General features: G+C 40.4%; 1 pseudogene; it reads left to right on the forward strand.

The window, feature by feature from the left end:
* Positions 1-5,816: 5,816 nt before the first annotated feature.
* Positions 5,817-16,640, forward strand: LOC149831551 (uncharacterized; annotated as a pseudogene).
* The last annotated feature ends 2,843 nt before the right edge of the window (positions 16,641-19,483 follow it).

The raw sequence follows: 19,483 nt of genomic DNA on the forward strand, positions 1-19,483 counted from the left end.
ATAAAAGTAACAAAACATTGCAGGAAACATACTCAGTTTCTTGAGTGTGCTCTATATTTCTTGCAAGACCAAAAAACTTCACCTCCTCAAAAAAAAAATCAGAAGTGAATTTACTATCATCTTTGTTGCTTGCAAAATTAAGATCAAAATATCCAGTCAGTTCTAAAGTATTTTTTTGAAAACATAATTGCAAGTTCTTAGTCCCATTTAAATATCAAAATATTCTCTTTACTGCTTGCTAGTGAGGCCAACCAGACTTACTTTGGTATCGACTCACGGGACCGACAGCAAAGCTGATATCAGGTCTCGTGCATAACATAAAATACATTCAGCCTTTCTTGTCCTTCACTCGGACAATCATTCTTGCTTAATTTTGTACCTTTTACCACATATGTTCTAATATGCTTGCAATCACTCATTCTAAACTTATTAAGTGTATAATTAATATATCATTCTTAACTTAAGCTTAAAAGTTTAGAAATTTCATCTTGAGTGATTTTAATTTCAAAAAATATAAGATGCTTCTTGCATGTCTTTCATCTCAAATTAAAAATTTAATCATGACTTGGTTTTGACAATCATATCATTGTTGTTTTCAATCAAAAGAATGTCATCCACATACAGTGAGAGAATTGAGAATTTACTCCCACCTTTCTAAACATAAACACAATGGTCAAATCTATTTGTCATAAATTCTAATGAAGTAATTGTCTTATGAAACTTTAAGTACCATTGATGTGGTGATTGATTGAGCCCATATAAAGACTTTTTTAACCTATACACTTTATTTTCTTGGCCTTTAAAAATATAGCTTTTAGGTTGTTCTATAAAAATGGTTTCTTAAATGGACCACAAATATCTGTATAAATAATTTTTAATAATTCAGATGCATTAATTACTTCAATTAAAAATAATTTTCTTATCATTTTTTCATAAATACATGATTCACATCTATAAAAGGACATTGCTCTAAAATTAGGCATTAAATTTAATTTGATAAGCTTCTTCATTTTATTTAGACTAATATGTCCTAATCTTTGGTGTCATACATTTACACCCACATTAAATATATTATCAATATAAGCAGAAGTAGATGCAATTTAACTCAAATAAGAAATGTTAAGTTTAAACAACCCATGGTCTTTGTCAAAGACTCTACCAAATATAACTCGACCATATTTTCCCATAGCGACCTTTCTTGTAAAAAAACCTAACTTCAAAGCCTTTATTACTCAGAGCTGGAATAAACACTAAATTTCATCGCATGGATGGTACATAAAGGACATCAGTTAACAAGACATTATTTTTAAGTGTTTCTATACATTAAGAGTTGGCCTTGCAGAGACAGAAATGAACATGTGCCTTCCACTTTCAAAGGCTTTTGTTTAGATATAGAAGAGTCATTCCTCAAGCAAAAGTTCAGAGCCATGATGGCAAATGGAAGGGAAAATAATTTTGAGATTCTTTCAAGCCAGGAGGAGAGCCAGGAAAAGAATACGAAAGCTTCAAGACAGTGGAATACTGCGGGGAGCTCCTCTGGGGCAGATCTTGGATTCAGTGGATCCAATACTGGGGCAGATCAAACCTAGAGCACAAAAGGTCCATAATACTGACCATATGGATCGAGGATTGTACATGGCTTGAAAGACCTTTTGCAAGGGATGAGCTTAAATCAATGGTGGGGGCCCTTTCATTGGGGAAGGCACTTGACCTTGATGGCTTCCTTATTGAATGGGATGTGTGCGAAGAGGATTTTCTACAAATGTTATCAGATTTTTATTACAATGCCAAGTTACCTATGGATATGTGCAAAGCTTTGATTTTTCTCGTCACTAAAAAGGGGAGAGTCAATGATATTGGCCATTTAAGACCGATCTCATTACCCAATAGTGTTTATAAGGTTGTCTTTAAGACCCTAACTGAGAGACTTAAGAGTGTGGTGCACAAAGTGGTCTTACTGGTCTAATGTGCATTCATACCGGGTCGAAGCATATACAAATGTGCTTTGTTGGCCCATGAAGCCCTTCTTCACTCGATCCACCAATCCAAGTCCGCTAACTTTGTGCTTAAAGTAGACTTAGAGAAGGCCTTTGATTCCGTTAGTTGGCATTACATCCTTTCTTGTCTTAGGAAAATGGGTTTTTGTGAAAGGTGGTTATCTTGGATCGAGTGCCTATTATCTTCCTCATCTGCCTCCGTCAATGTCAATGGAAAGAGAGGTGAATTTTTCAAGCCTCAACTGTGCCTTTATCAAGGAGACCATATCTCTTCCCTGCTTTTCGATATTGTAATTTTAGATCTCTCTTCTATGCTCGAGGAAACATCTCAAAATAGCATTTTCACAAGGCTATCTGTTCTAGCCATCACTCATTTTTTTCATTTGTTATATGTTGATGACCTTTTGATTTTTGGGGAGGCCACCTTTCAAAATATGTGGTCTCTCTAGGCCATCTTGCAACTCTTCTCGACCGTTTCGGATATGACAATAAACCAAAACAAAAGCAACATAATTCTTCTCAACACAGATGATTCCACCTCGCAAGCTGCCCCTATCATTTTTTTGTTGTAGTCGATGATTGCTCTCTCTCCATTACCTTGGTTTCCCGTTTTATATTGGATTACCGAAAGACTTTCACTGGTCAAGAGTCAAGAATGAGGTTACTAAGAAAATATATGGTTGGTAGCTGCTGGATGTGTCATCTTGGATCATCATGTTTTATTTGCGATTTCAATGGATCTTATGCAAAATTTTCACATGCTATGGGGGGGGGGGACATCTTATAAAGATGATCAAGTGATTCATATGAAGTATTAGCAATAATGGGAAGACTCCTTACCTTGTCTCGTGGGATGTCATGACCAAGCCTCTTGATCGGGGTGGCATGATGGGGCTGTTGGTGCTTCGTCCTCTCGATCAGGCCTATCACATTAAATGACTTTTTTTTTTGCTGTCTAAAGATGAGGAAAAACTTTGGGCTATTATCATCAAGCAAAAATATAACGTATATGGCTAGCCTTCCAATTGGATTATTTCCAACTCCAAGTGGACTTCAGGCTGTGGCATCTGGAAAGTGTGGTGCGAACTGACAGATCTTCTAAGCGCGACCACCAAAATTAACATCGGCAACCGTGTCGACACCCGATTTTGGTATGAATCATGGCTGGACAATCTACCCATCTCACATGCCTTCGCACTACCATATGGTAGCTGCCAAGAAAGGGCATCATCGTATCTAGCTATTGGTTGCCTTTCCGAGGTTGGGACGTCATTATTAGATGAAATCATAACCTCATTATCCAATATGTGTCACAAGCCTAATTCTTTAATGGGCCAGTCGCGACAGTCCTTTCTTACTGTCGCAAGCCTTCCGAATGCTCGCTTGCCATTGCGAAAGCTTTCATAATTGAGAGTGCAAGAGAGCGAGAGAATAAAGAAGGAGAAAAATCACAATCACAATGAGGGTAAAAAAAAAAGTAGACCAAAGATAATTACAAAGAAAAACTAGCATATCAGTTAAGACTGTGTTGTTATCCACACCGACATTGTCGAGGACGATAATAGTTTGGGTGAGGGAGAATGTTTCAGACTGAGCCTTCAGAATGGGGCAGGTGCCGTGCGGAGCTCTAATGAGTAAAAAATGCATTGTGTAAGAATGTGCGGTATGCGTTGGCTTGATCGATGATGTGCGGTGATAGCACGACACGCGATAGGCAATGATATCGTCGTTAGTGCATCACTGTACGGTGGCACAAACATGGAGCATTGTTTGGTTAAGCAGTGCAAGCGAATCAAACGATGTTGCCTTTGGAGATTTGGTTAAGGACCTCTCGCCTTACAAGAGTTTCCCATGCATAGCGTTTGGACGTATGAGGGTGCATGTGGGTTAAGGCTAATTTCCCCAAGAATCACCTAAGGTGATTCCAACCGAGTATGGTGACTCGAGGCTAGGCGAGTAAATGCCTAGGCACCGATGAATGAGTCTGGGTGGTGCTCTTCGCTAAGGTATTCAATCATCAACTGGTCTTCGAACTGGGGGCAATAAGGTTTTGTTCCTTCGGTGGCAAGGTTTGACTGTAGCATGCATATGGAGTCACAATACACTCTATGACACGCAAGGCTAAGGCAAGTTTGTACCCTTTTCAGAAGTGATAGTTGGTATAGGATGACTATGCACTAAGTGGCATGGACTAGATAGAATACACATTTAAAGATGCACTTGATCAACTTCAGTTAGGCAACTGCGCACGAGGTGGTGTGTAGGGCCAATGAAATGATTCAATACATGAAAAAGTGTTGGTGCGCGACCTTTGGCCGTTAGGATGGCCAGACTCGGCAGTTTGGAGAATCGCGGGTTTGTGAAAAATTCTATGCTTGTGACAAAGTGAGCTGATTAGGCCGCGAGGCCTAGTGCCGTACTTGCATTCTTTGACTTGAAAGGCAAAAAATTTGTCCTTGGACTTTAGCCCATGACAGAGTGGTACCAAAGCCCGTTCTCAAGCTAGGGAAGGGATTCAAGAGTTAGCATCGAGAGATGTATCGACAAGTAGTGATTTATGAGCAAAACATCATGGCACCGCCATACAACTCGCGGAGCACTAAAGGAAAGACAGTTGTCGAAGCTGAGGAGATGGGTTTACCTTGGGGCCATGAGCATATGGCTGTGATCGTTAATAAATTGATGGTTGAAGTGACTTCCCACAAGAAAGCAATTTCATACGTAATTGAGCCATTTAAAGAACTGGATGATGTGGTGACCAGTCTGCGAGAGCAGGTAAACTTATTGATGGGACGGGTTACTTTGCTGACTACGATAGTGACCACCCTGCAGACTTGAGTAAAGGAGCTTCAGTTGAAGAATCACACTCTATAGTGGACAGTTATCCTCAATGGTGAAAGTGATGATAGGCCATCAAAGATAGATGTATCAAGGCCAACTAAATTCAATGATTTTAAGGATAGTAAGGCCATATAAAACTTTCTGTTCTAGGTGAAAGACTACTTGAACATTCAAAATGTATCGGTCAAAGACCTTAGGGTGAAGGCAACAACAACTCTACTCGATAGATATGCTATAGCCTGGTGGAGATGGAAGAGTAGGAACATGGAAAGGGGTCATTGCGTAATTGATACCTTTGAAGCCTTCAAAATTGAGCTACAAGACTGTTTTATGCCAATGAATGTACAACGCCAAGCTTATCAGATGGTGACATAACTCAAGCACACTAGAGCCTTGATAGACTATATGAGAATGTTCCATAAGCTTATGCTAGATGTATCCAATGTGTCAGATGAAGACAAACTCAACTGGTTTATTATGAGATTACAGTCTTGGTCACAGTCTAAAGTAAAAATAAGCAATCCAGAGGTTTTGGAAGATGCATATGTGACAACTGAGCGACTAGTGGATACACAACAGAAGTCTTTTATTCCATCAATTAAGGCTAGGAAGAAGCCAGATTACGAAGGCAAGAAGGCGGATTGGTGTGACAATACAAGTGAGGCGTCAACCCAACACCATTATGATAAGGGACAAAATTATAGAAAGCACAACAATAACGATAACAAAGGGCTGGTTGTGACTTGTTAGTTTTGTGGTGATAGACATATCGCTAGGCAATGTCCAAAGCGTCTCGTGAGGGATGACAGGCATGCCAATGCAACACAGGCGGAGAGTAGTGATGCCGAGATCGTGCAACCAAGGATGAGAGCCATATAGACGATAAACACAGTTAGAGGCTACGTAGCCGAGAGCATGCCAATTAGTAAAAAACTCATGTATCTGAAAGTCATTGCGAATGAGAACTCTACTATGACAATGGTAGACTTCGAGGTTATGCATAACTTCATCTCACGAGAAGAGACTGAGTGGTCGGGCTTGAAGTCTATGCCAAAGCAGAGGACCATCAAGACGGTAAATTCAGAGACCAAACCAATCCTTGGTGAAGCAAGGGGTGCGGCTATCCAAATTGGGAGTTGGGTCGACAAAGCCAACTTCTCAGTGGTGTCCCTAAACGGCTTTAGAATGATTTTGGGCATAAAGTTTCTTCGCAGCCAAAATATGATGCTGCTGGTGAAGTTCAATTCATTGACAATCATAGGACCAAACTTTTCACACAGTGTAGTGCCTTACTCTTGGAAGTAAGTCTTCAATGTTATCTGCTATATAATTCAAGAAGGGTGTCAAGGGGAGAGATCAGACATCCCTAGTCACCGTGCGCACTGAAGAATCGAAGGTGGAAACAACAGTGTCACTGACCCTTGCCCTACTATTGGCTGAGTTTTGGGGAGTGATGCCCCCAAAACTTCTGAAGCATCTGCCACCAAGACGCGAGGTTGATCACAATTTAGAGTTGACCCCTAGAGCAAAGCCCCTTGCCATGGTCAATTATCTCATGGGGCCGACTGAATTGAAGGAGCTATGCAAGCAGCTGTATGTGAAGGGAAGGCTATCCCTTGCCTATCAGTTTATTTGAGATTGACATTATAGCAGAAAGATTCACAGAGACCTTGTTGTTCATTGAGTGCGACACTGAAAGGGACACTGATGGTTTATCCTGGTTATGTAAATTTGTGCAAATGAAGTGTTATTAATCGAGCATAGAAGCAAGATGTTGGCAGGGTGGTATGGGTCATCATGTCGATGGTAAACAGAAGTGTAAGGTTGTTGCTCAGTTGGCTAATGAAATATGGATAAGGCAAAGATTCATAACAGTTGTGTATTAGGCTCGCAGGTGGAGCATGACGTTTGCCTTGTGCATGTAGAGAATGCACATTGAATTTTGGCTGAATGGATTTGCACCTTTGGGTATAAGAGACACAACTAAACTTCTATATTCTCTTCCAAGGTTGTGGGTTAGCGGAGTGCCCATCTTGAGTAGAATACTCATTGTTTTGGTCCCTTGAGTTGAGAGTTCTTCTATGAATTGTGCATGCAGAAAAAGTTATTCGTGGCTCGTCGGTTTGGTTCCTGCAGAAATATTTTGTTGGCTCTGAATGAGAGTTACAACATACTGACTTTGGATGAGAGTTGCAATGTTGAGTCGTGTTGCCCCTTGACTGGACGAGAGCCAAGGAAGATGCTTTGAAAGACCGCTTTAGAGTGATACGCATGTAGGCATTCTCCACTTGAAGAATAGTTTGGACCATTAAAAAATTGCAAGTTGGTGCCTTAAGGGAGTTGATATCCCTGCAGCATGCGTTTGTTGTCATTCTTTTCTGCAAAGACCATGATGGGCTTAGAATTTTCCTTGCTGGGGTCGGAAGGCACCCTAGCATGAGCATGAAGATGACAAGTTTGTTGTGTCAAAGAGGATGACTCGCTTGTGTATGGGACTATACTGGGGTGCCATGAGCAAAGAATGCTCAATGTTAATGGAGCGGAAGACCACTGTCTAAGTGATTGGAGGCACGTTAAGGAATAAGACTTAGCATGTTAAAAGTTATGGTGATGGTGGATGAAAATCTGAACAAGTTGAGTAGGGTGAAGAAAAGAAGTAGACCAAAGATAAGTACAAAGGAAAACTGACATATCAGTTAAAACTGCGTTCTTACTCGCACCGACATTGTTGAGGATGATAATGGTTTGGGTGGGATAGAATGTCCTAGACCGAGCCTTTAAAATGGGGCAGGTAAAGTACGAATTTCTACTAAGTGGAAAATACAATGTGTAGAAATGCATGGTATGTGTTGGCTTGATCGATGATGTGCAGTGGTAGCATGACACATGATAGGTAATGATATCATCGTTAGTGCATCGTTGTATGGCAGCACAGACGTTGAGCATTGGTTGGTTAAGCAGTGCCAGCAGATCAGAGGATATTGCCTTTGTAGATTTGGTTAAGGACCTCTCGGTTTGCAAGCGTTTCCCACACGTAGCATTTAGATGCATAGAGGTACGTGTGGGTTAAGGGTAATTCCCTCAAGAATCACCTTAGATGATTCCAATCGAGTATGGTGACTCGGGACTAGGCGAGTGAATGCCTAGGCGTCGACAAATGAGTCTGGGTGGTGCTCTTCCCTACAGTGTTCAATCATCAACTGGTCTTCGAACTGAGGGCCACAAGGTCTTGTTCCTTCAGTGACGAGCTTTGGCTGGAGTGTGTGCATGGAGTCACAATACACTCCATGGCATGCAAGGCTAAGGCAAGTTTATACCCTTTTCAGAAGTGATAGTGGGTATGGGACAACTATGCATTAAGTGGCATGGACTAGATAGAATATGCATTTGATGATGCGCTTGATCAGTTTTCGCTAGGCAGCTACACACGAGGTGGTGCACAGGGCCAATGAAATAATTCAACACATAGAAAAGTGTTTGTGCGCGACCTTTGGTCGTTAGGCTGAGCAATTTGGTGCATCGCGGGTTTGCAAAAAATTATATGCCCGTGACAAAGTGGGCTGACTAGGCCACAAGGCCTAGTGGAGCACATGCGTTCCTTGGCTTGAAAGGCAAAAAATTTAGCCTTGGAATTTAGCCCATGACAATACGAATGATTGCTATTAATAGAGAAGCTATCCATTCTTTGTCTCTCAGATAGGCTCATCAGATTTAGTGGAAGTCAGTGACAAAGAACATCCCTCGTACTGTTGATTGCTATAGATATGTGTCACTATCTTCGGTGAATTGGCTGCCACATAAAGCTCTATGGGGAAAGGGGTTTCCTACCAGACCTTCATTTACAAGTTGGTTGATCATCTTGGATAAAATTTTAACCAATAAAAACTTGAAAAAGTGGGGCTCTCATTTAGCAAGCCAATGCCCTTTTTGCTTGGCGGCGATGGAGACGACAAACCAACTTTTCAAGAGTTGCCTCTACACCCAACTTCTATTTTAGCTTGCTTGGGTTGATAAGAACCCAGTGCTTGACCTCAATACACCACTTAGAGACCTTCTCATCGCCAAGGCTATTAGCAACCTTCAGCCAAAATGGAAATTCGTTTAGTTTAGAGGTGTTGGTTATTGCGTGCATGGAGAGTTTTATGGTTGGAACATATTCGTCAGTGATTCAGTCCTTGTTCTTGCAAACAAAACATATCCTTTATGAACATTTGTGTTGAAGTGGCCTTCTAAGGACTTGAGTTGGATCGGAGGCATCTCAACATCAAAGCCTCAACCTTAACATGCCAATTGCAAAATTGTTTACTGTTACTCTGTTTTCTGCTTCCAACACTACAAGAAAAATACGGATTAGCGACAGAAATTTGTGATGAAAATAATTCATCATAAATTTGCGACAGATTAGATAGAGAAAACTAGTCGTCTCTAAAATTAGAATTAACGACAGAATTGCGCCATCTCAAAATCCATTGCTAATTAGTGAAAGATTAGTGACAGAAACATTCCATCTCAAACTCCATCGCAACTTCATGATGAATGAGTGACAAAATAATTTTGTCGGTAATTTGTGATGGATTTTACGATGGAATATTCCTGTCGCTAATTTTTTATTTAAACTGGCCAATCTAGGGCATAAAATTCTCCCTCCCTCCCTCTCTCTCTCTCTCGTTATCGAGTGGCTTGGGATGTCGATGGTGGTGGTGGACCACTTTGATCAGCTTCCTGACTTCGTGTTGCTCCTTATCTTGAACAAGCTAGGTGACGTCAAGGCCCTCGGCCATTGCTCTGCCGTCTCTGGGCGCTTCGCCTCCCTCCTCCTTTAGGTCGACTCCGTCGTCGTCTGCATCATCTCCAGTGACAGCGATGACATCGACGACCCCTCTGCCGATGGTGGCACCAAGCCGAGCAACGTCCTCGCCAAGCTACTCCTCGGTAGCATCTTCCGGCCGATCCAGGCCATCCAACAGATGATCAGCCCCAAGCGCGTCATCCTCGTGGAGGTTTCCCACCACTCCTCCTGTGAGGTCCTTTGCTCCTTCAAGGAGCTTCGCTGGCTCTGCATCAAGCTCCCCGATGGTGAGCTCGACGACGATGACGGTGGGCTCGACGACGATGGCGGTGGGCTCGGCGTCGATGGCGGCTCCCTCCTCAAGTCGAAGGCCAAGTTCAGGAGCTCACTCGAGAGTTGCGCCATCCTCGGTGCCACCTCCTTCTGCAGGTGGCCCGCTTCTGGCGACGAACTTTCCATTGATCCTACCATTAAAGTTGAGAGGGACCCCAATTGCGGCCCCGAGGACCAGGGAGGCATCCTGGAGTCATTTTACACGAATGGTGGGCTGAAGCTGCACGTCGTTTGGATGATCACCTCGCTGATCGCCGCCTCCACCCAGCATTACCTCCTCTAGCAGATCGTGGCAGATCATTTGACGCTCGATAGCCTGGTTCTCACTGATGTCGACGGGCAGGGGATGCTCTGCATGGGGAAGGAGCAGCTCGCAGAGTTTCAGTGCTTATTGTGGAAAAGTGGTGTCTTGCTGCTTGTAGAAATTGTTCCTTCACTTAGGATTGATCCAGTGCTCAATGTGGAAAAGTGTTCCTTTGCTTGGGGAAGAAATTGTTTCTTTCTTCCTTCTTTTATTCTTTTTAATTGTTCTTTCGCTTGGGATTGATCTAGTGCTCAATGTGGAAAAGTGGTGTCTTGCTGCTTGTAGCAATTGCATCATGGCAATATGCCATTGTAAAGCTGGAGTAGATCAGAGTATCTGTTAAAAACTCTCTTACTGTTGCATTTAATGTCTGATATATTACTTATTGCTCTAGAGTTGATATGTTTCCATATAGATCTTATTGCAGATTATTGTGGTATCCGTTTTCCTCAGTTGTCAGTAATTCTGCTTTTTATGTGCACCAGGTCTACCATTTCTTTTTAAGTTGCTTTGTTTTGGGTGTCTTCCCTGTTTGTGGCACAGAAGATTTGGATCAAAAGCGTGTAAAGGTATGGCCAGACATCTACCTGCAATACTATCATCAATTCTTTTTTAATTATATGGATGCATTTTAGGACTTGCTCTGTGGTTTGGTTTCTTCAACAATTTTGAAGGTCAGTGAAATAACTATGAACTAAGGTATTGTATTTGTTTCAATTTTAAGGTATACTTAATGATTGTTTCGGTATTAACTGGATGTATACAAATACCTCCTGTGAAATAGGTCCTTCTAGAGCAAATCTTTTTATTTATCAGATTCCTCAAGAATTTGGTGATCAGGATCTTGCAAATGCTTTCCAGTCTTTTGGTCAAGTATTGAGTGCTAAAGTCTTTGTTGATAAAGCAACTGGTGTTAGCAAATGTTTTGGTAAACAAACTCTTCATCTTATTTTATTTATGATATAGATGCAGTAGTTATTTCTCATGATAAATCAGCTTTCATTAAATTTTGTTTATCAATACTAATACTTTGTATATGTATTTTTTATGTATACTTTGTCTTTTATACACAGCTTATATAAATTATATAACGAGAAATTTTTTCTCGATATTTATATTTCAAACAATTTTGTTTTTTATTTTTTTTTTAAATTTTGTGACGGATTAGCGACGTATATTATCCGTCACTACTATTTGGTTTTGCGATGAAATGTAATCCATCGCTAATCTGTCGACAGATTAGCGACAAATATGTATCTGTCGCAAAACCAAATCTATGCTTATTTAGCGACAGACTCGTGACAGATCATGTCCATCGCTAATCCATCGCAAATTAGCGACGGAATCAGTGACATATCAGTTCTATCGCTATTCAGCGACCAGGAAATTGCGACTGACACAATCCATCGCTAAATGTATTAGCAATAGATTTGCAATGGATTAGCGACGGATAGCGTCCATCGCTAATCCACATTTTTCTTGTAGTGCAACTGATACCACATCGTTTGGTATGCCAATGTTACTGCTTTAGTGATTAATGAAATTTTCTTAAGAAAAAAAACTATTTTGTTTGCAAAAAGTAGGTTTAATTGTAAATTCTTATTACTTTAAGCTCTAAAACAATGCATTTTTTTGAAATGTTATTTCTTCCAGCTCTAAAAAGTTTTTTTTTTTGTAAACAAGTCAACTCAAACTTGGCTCATTTAATTTAGGCTCATTATGAGCTTGAACTTGGCTTGACTCTCCAACTTGTTTGCCAGCCCCAATTAAGGGAAACAGAAAGTCGCCAAAAGAAGCATGCAACACCTGCGCCCACTAGGCCTGGTTAATGAGCAAAACATTCCATGTTCGGGCTCAGCTCGTTTACTAGTGGATTGAGCTTGTGGCTCACCTCGTGTTCGTGATTAGCCAAGCCAAGCTCGAGCTTAGCTTGTTCCTGAATGAGAAAAGCCAAACATGAGCTGGCTCAGGTAAATACTTTCTATGTTATTTGTACATGGAATATATATATACACACACACACTCTCCCAAGCCAAGCTAAGCCGAACACCCTGTGTTCAGGTTCAACTCATTTAAGCTAAACGAGCTGCTCATGGCTCAACTCACCAGCTTTATGAACCGATCACGAACAAATTTGTGATGAGCCGAACCATGAGCTGCTTGGTTAGTTTACCAGCCCTACTGCTCATCTCTCTAAAAATAAATAGGGGAATTTACATATAGATGCTTAACCTATGACAAAATTATGTTTAATCACCCTTGTTTAAATACTTTAAGATGGGTGCTGATATTTACAATACTCAATTGACTGCCTATGCCACTTTTTCTAGTTAAAGTTGCTTATTTGGCCTTAATTGTACTACAGTTACAAAAAGTGACATTATTTGAAGAAAAGATTAGTAACGATGGTTGGTTCATTTGTCACATGGTTGTGGGTTCACGTCTAATTAAAAGACTAAAGGGAAATTTCCAAAAGGAGACCCACCCTCTAGTCTGTATTTAAAAAAGGAAAATTTTCAAATACCCACCAAAATTTTGGGTCTAAGTCATGTGCACAGCAAACTTTTCGGGCTTTTCTATTTACCACCAAAAGTTTATCACTATTACTCAAACGCCCCCATTCATGAACTGCCGTTACTTTATCCTTAGGTCAGCACTTACTCACGTTTTCAATTTACTAATTCACCCTTGTAGCAATTGAACTCTAAACAGAAAAATTTCCATGATTGATTAAAATTACTTATTTATCTTTACTATAGGAGTCCAATCACAGCTGCTATTCATAGTTCAATATTAGATGAACCAGCTATTGTCTTATAAGTACTACTTTACCCTTGTAAAAAATGCTTTTGGGATTCTTCCACATGCATGCATAGAAGCAATATTTTGCCCTTATAGCTAAAGGACCTTGTCAAATGTTGGAAGAATCACTACAGATATGAAAGAGGGTGGCAAGGAGTCGCTCTATAGCAGAAGACCAAGGGAAGCACCATCTTTTACATGATTCAAAATCATTATCAGTATGTTCAGCCATAGAACTGAACAAAAGTATCGTTTTCAAATTTTTTTTTGAAAGAAAACAGTCAATTTTATTGTCTTAGTATTTGTTTTTCAAATTAAGGCAGGAAATAATTAAGAAAGAGAAAACGCAAAAAAAAGCTAATTGTCTGTGTAATATACAGTTATCTCATGGAAGACCTGAAACTAAAGAAACCATGGAGTCTAATGTGCTGCAGCAACATTTTTAGCAACATACATGGATGAAGATGCTGGTAATGCAACAAGAAGGGGACTTGAAAACGCAACAAACCACTAAGAAGAGACAAGGTTGATGCTAAAGATTAGGTGCTATATATATATATATATATATAGTAATGCGCTGGTTCTGCCCACTTCCTTCTGCCCTATTCTGATCCCTCAAAATCACATTTTTATAGTATTTTTTTTTCCACATCTAACACCATAGATGTGATCTATATGTTTTGTTTAGTGAGAACCGAAAAGGGCTTTCCGATCACCAGAATCTGACCTTTATACAGGTTTTTCCAGTTATCCAAAATCAATGGCAATGAAGGTATCAATTTTTTTCAGCTCATAAAAACATGTTTTTCAATAAAAAAAACATGATCCAAGAGTCGATTCTCACTAAATTCAGAGAGGGTGTTGCGTGTGCACCCCCGAACATGCATTGTAGCTACAGTGCGTGTTCCCTGAGCACCGCGTGGCGCTCAGTGGGGTGTACGGGGGAGCCGTACACTGCCACACATCAACCTGCAGGATGTACGACGGTGTACGGCTCCCCCGTACACCCCACTGAGTGCCACGTGGTGCTCAGTGGAGACCCAAGAACACACACTGTAGCTACAGTGCATGTTCCTGGGGAGAACATATAACCTGCCGGCCTAAATTCAGCATGTTAAACGCATCTGATATCTTCAGATCTGTCATAAAATACTTAAAAACTATGAGGCAGAACCAGAAATGAGGCCTAATATGTATATATATATATATATAATCTCTAAATGTCGAATAGATCTAATCAGGTTTGGTTAGAACTCTAATCTGAATCTGACACTTCATTTTAATTTGGACATGGACCATTGAAGCATGATCTAAAATTATATTTGCATATTTGACTTGGATTGAAATCAGTATTTTATATTGAATCTATGTTCAGTTTATTTAATTCGACGCGTTTGCACATTTTACATTAAAAAACTTGATTTGGGTCTTCTTTAATTAGATCCACTATCTCATATATATGGATTCGTATTCAACCTTAGGTCACCTGATCTTCATTGCCCCTGTAGCGATCTTATCCATCGGATGCAAGGATTTTCTGTGTTTGTGTTTACACAGGCAAAATATCTGCACGCGAAAGATATTTTCTGTGTTTTGTGTGGTTACCAAACCATGTCTCACAAAATTTAGATTCAGATAAGGGCAGGATCCAGGTCCTATCCAAGGGCAAAACGTGGCTCAAGCATAATCACAAAAAGCAAGCGGCCAATAAATAAGAATCCAAGATTGGATATGACGACAGGGATGGCATACGGGATGAGTTAACTTAGCTCATGCATAAGCACAAAAAGCAAGCAGCGACAGGGTTGACAAAGGCATGAGTTAATCCAAATTCCTCTCTCTCTCTCTCACAGGCGCGGGGACACACATGAAATCAACTATAAATGGTCACAGGAAATAAGATGCCAGTTTAGTTGAAGTCCAAGAACAATGGAAGGAGCACTCTTATTCTTCCTGCATGCTATAGTTGCCATTCTCTTACTCATTATTCTCATCAGGAAATTCATCACGGGCACACCACCATCCAAGCCTTCATCACCACACATACATGGACCTAAATCATACCCCATAATCGGTTCTTTCCTCTCCATTGCTGCTAACTCCCACCGTATCACCCAGTACATGTCGGACCTCATCCTCTCTTCTCCTACCCACACTATCCTAATCCGCGTTCCATTTGGCTCTGATTACATTGTCACCGGCAACCCCTCCAATGTCGAGCACATCCTCAGGACCCGCTTCCATGCCTACCCTAAAGGCCCTGTCTTCTACTCCACTCTCTACGACCTCCTTGGCGACGGCATCTTCAACACCGACGGAGAATCATGGAAGATCCAACGGAAGATGGCGAGCCACGAGTTCAACACACGGTCCCTCCGCAAATTCGTTGACACCGCAGTGAAGTCGGAGATCTCTGGCCGCCTCCTCCCGCTCTTTGCTTCCGCAGCTGCCGGAAAAACCGTCATGGATCTGCAGGACGTGCTTCAGCGGTTCGGGTTCGATAACATATGCAGGATCGCGTTCGGTTGGGACCCTGGCTGCCTCAACCCTGCCCTTCCGCAGTCCGACTTCGTTACTGCCTTCGATGATGCTGTCCGGCTGCTCAGTGAACGGTTTGTGACTGGCTCTCCGGTTGTATGGAAGCTAAAACGTGCACTCAGAATTGGGTCTGAGAAGCGACTCAGTGATGCTCTTCGAGTCATTGATGACTTCACCAGAAGTCTCATTCGTGAAAGAAAGCAACAACAACAACAACAACAAGATGTCTTGATAGAGAATTCTGATCTCCTTATGAGATTTATAGATGTCGCCGGAGCCGATGAGGGCTTCATAAGGGACATGGTGGTCAGCTTCATACTTACAGGCAGAGACTCGACTTCGGCTGCATTAACTTGGTTCTTCTGGCTACTTTCCTGCGACCAACGCGTGGAATGTGAGATCCTAAAGGAGATCTCCAGCTTTGGAGGAGAAGTGGTTGGTTTCGAGGAGGTGAAAGAGATGAACTATCTGCATGCAGCCATCTGCGAGAGCATGAGACTCTATCCGCCGGTACCGTACGATTCCAAGTACGGGACACAGGATGATATTTGGCCAGACGGGACTGTGGTGCCGAAAGGAACAACCGTTGGCTACCATTCCTACGCCATGGGAAGGATGGAATCCTTATGGGGAAAGGATCGGGAGGAGTTCCGGCCAGAGAGGTGGCTGCAGAAGGATGGTGCAGATGGGAGGCGGAGGTTTGTGGCAGAGGATCCGTATAAGTATCCAGTTTTCCAAGCGGGGCCGAGGGTGTGCTTGGGGAAGGAGATGGCATTTGTTCAGATGAAGAGCATTGCTGCTGGTGTGTTGCGACGGTTCAAGGTGGTACCGATGTCGGGCTTCGAACCAGTTTATGATGCGAACATTACATCGAAGATGATGGGTGGTTTCCCTGTGAGGCTACAAGAGAGGAATGCATGACCAGATGGATTTCTATTGTTTGTAACTACAAGGAAGGTGACCAAGTTCATGAAATGTGGTGGAAACATTTAAGTTCATGAACTTGGTAATAATTTAGAAAATAGTATCTTGTGAAGTACAAGTCTTATATATATGTGTGTATAAGGGAAGCAGATCAGGTCATGCTGAACATGAGAGTTTTTGCTCATGCCGACATCGTGGCCGTCTGTTTGCATTTTGGATGAATGCCACGTGGTTTTGTTGACTTTTGAGCTTTTTAAAATGCAAATCGGATGGCCACAATGTCAGCATGAGAAAAAACGCTCATATTCAGCATGACCTGATCTGCTTCCGACCTCGTAAAGATGAAGTTTCCATTCTCAAAGGGAAGATGACTCACATGAGATTCAAAATTGAAATAAGGTGCACCTGAATTACCCACCATCTGTTGTAGGTCCCACAGCTGACAGGGTGTATTCCGGAGATACAATGGGTGACCAGATGTTGACCGTGTGGCAGCATTCTAAAAGCGTGCAATCACGTTGCACATGATCCTCCCTCCAATTATAAGAGGTCCAACTTAACCATCAAACCATCGCATTCAACAGAGAGGATACCTTGTTGGGTACTCCACCAAATCACTAAATGCCACACATCCACTCCTTTGTGAGAAGGGTGAGTTACCCAGCATCCACTTGTTCGAGAGAGTACCTTAAATCTGTTCTCTATAATTTGACCTAAAAATAGGAGCCTTTTTTCATTAATAGGATTGTTTTCACTAAATAAACATTTAAAAAATGACTATACTATATGACAAAAATGTTGCATTTTCTAAAATGTTTCACAATTTATCGAATTTGCCGAATGAACAATATCGCAGATTCTCAATTTTTCTTATTTTTTTACCCTTCATAGGTGCAGATTTTTTATTTTTGCACATCATGACGCTAAAATAATACACCCACAGAACTCGTCAACAAAATCACATATGAGGTTGCAAAATTCTAAAAATGAATGCAAAAATCCAAACAATCTGCTAAACTCGTCACAAGTTTCGCTAAAAAACCTGCAAAAATCATAAAATTTGTGAAAAGTCTGATAATTGCAAAATTGTTGGCAAGTATCACATGAAGTATTGTGAAATTCTAAAATATTTGTGAAAGTTAGATATTGTGAAATCTCTTATTTGAATCACACCTGAATTACGAAATTACTTTTTATTACAAAATTTCATCTCATATGAATGATGTTTGGTTTTATAACCCTTTTTTTTCATTCGAATGCCATATTTTTGCAACACCTATCATTCCTGTGGTCCCCAATCCTTTCGGCAAACTTTTGGCAACATTCTGATGACATTTAGGAAAATATTTCAGCGGACAATGACTTTGCAAAAATCCCTCATCAATTTTCCTGTTAGTTTTTTTCGATTTTTTTATTATTTTTTTTTATTTTTTGGGGTTTTCATCCCATATAAATGCGCATATAGTTACTTATTTTTGTCTATTGCTTGTCAATATACGGTGGTTTATCAATATTTATCTTTGTTTGATTGGGGCTAGGATTGACTATGCACAATCATTGAATAGGGGTTGGTTGTGTAGGGTATTGTGGTTTATTATGGGTTGTTGGTTTTTAAAGTTGTTAATTGAATGATACATTGTGTAGTTGGTGTAAGAAGTTATGATGGCTGCTGAAATGGTACTTGTAAATTAGTGTAGCACTGAGCAACCCATTTGGAGATCTATAATGGTCTTTAAAAATAGCAACTATAATGATTTTGTAGCATTAATGTCTTATAAAAATGAATATATGAAAGAGTTAATGGTCTTTCAATATAAGTGCACTCCAATATTAGATGGTGAAGATATATGGATACATCTCCTAGATGACAATGATGTTCAATTAATGTTATATAGGGACAACATTTATTTAGTTGCTAGTAAAACTATATGAATTGACAATGTCTACAAAGTTAAACAAGTTGAAGGATGCATAGTTAAACATCAAGTGAAAGTCGAAAGTGATGTACAAGAATAAAATGATGAAAATCTTGTGGATAATGTGCATCTATCTCAGCCACAAGCTATTGATCTTACTCCTTTGGCAAACATCCCACCATTCCTAATAGTTAATGATGAGAGGATCACTGCAAACGATGCGGAACCATATGGACAAACTAGTGTTAGCGATCTTCACTACAAGATGTTGTATGACACCTAGCCTTTCAATGTAGATAACAAATCTAGTTAAAGTTTGAAACTCTTTCTAATTTATGCTTGAACTTGAGGTGTTATTTTTTTGGTTAGTCTTGAAAGTTGGGATTGCAGGAATGTTGCATTTTTTGAAGCAAAGAAGGCCATAAATATGATGAGTTTTGATTTACTTTGTTTAGTTGATCAGTCATTTTGTGCTAGCAGCAATGATGGGCACAATGCAGAATTAGATGATTCTGAGTATACCATGTCGGCTGAGTCAGACTAAAAAATGATGAGGGACAACCAAATTAGTGATGATTTGAAACAAGTACTGGTGAGTAAGAACGATGTGCTAATGACATTTGAGAAGTCAAACCCTTGGTTCTCAATAAACAAATTCTTATCCAATAAAAAGAAATTAAAAATAATTAATACAGAGGCTTCTCAGTTGTATGATAAGTTGAACAACAAAAAACTTAACAAATGCAAACAATTTCAGTACCTATCAATAGAGTCAAGCGATCAAGAAATTGCTTGTGGCAAAAGGTTTACTAATCTTCAGCAGTGTTGCAAGTTTTTGAGAGATCATGTGGTTAGAAATAACCTTAAAACAAATTTTATGAAGAGTTGCAGTAACAAATTCACTATCGTATATACGAGAAATAACCCACGCACTATGGTAGATTGCCCCTAAAAGATTCACTGCACAAATATGCACGATGAAACATTTTTTAAAGTAAAGAGGTATCAAAGCAAACATACATGTGGTGGATTAGTGGAC

This window comes from Nuphar pumila, chromosome 7 (genome assembly GCF_984573655.1).
Source record: "Nuphar pumila chromosome 7, dmNupPumi1.hap1.1, whole genome shotgun sequence".
NCBI lineage: Eukaryota > Viridiplantae > Streptophyta > Magnoliopsida > Nymphaeales > Nymphaeaceae > Nuphar > Nuphar pumila.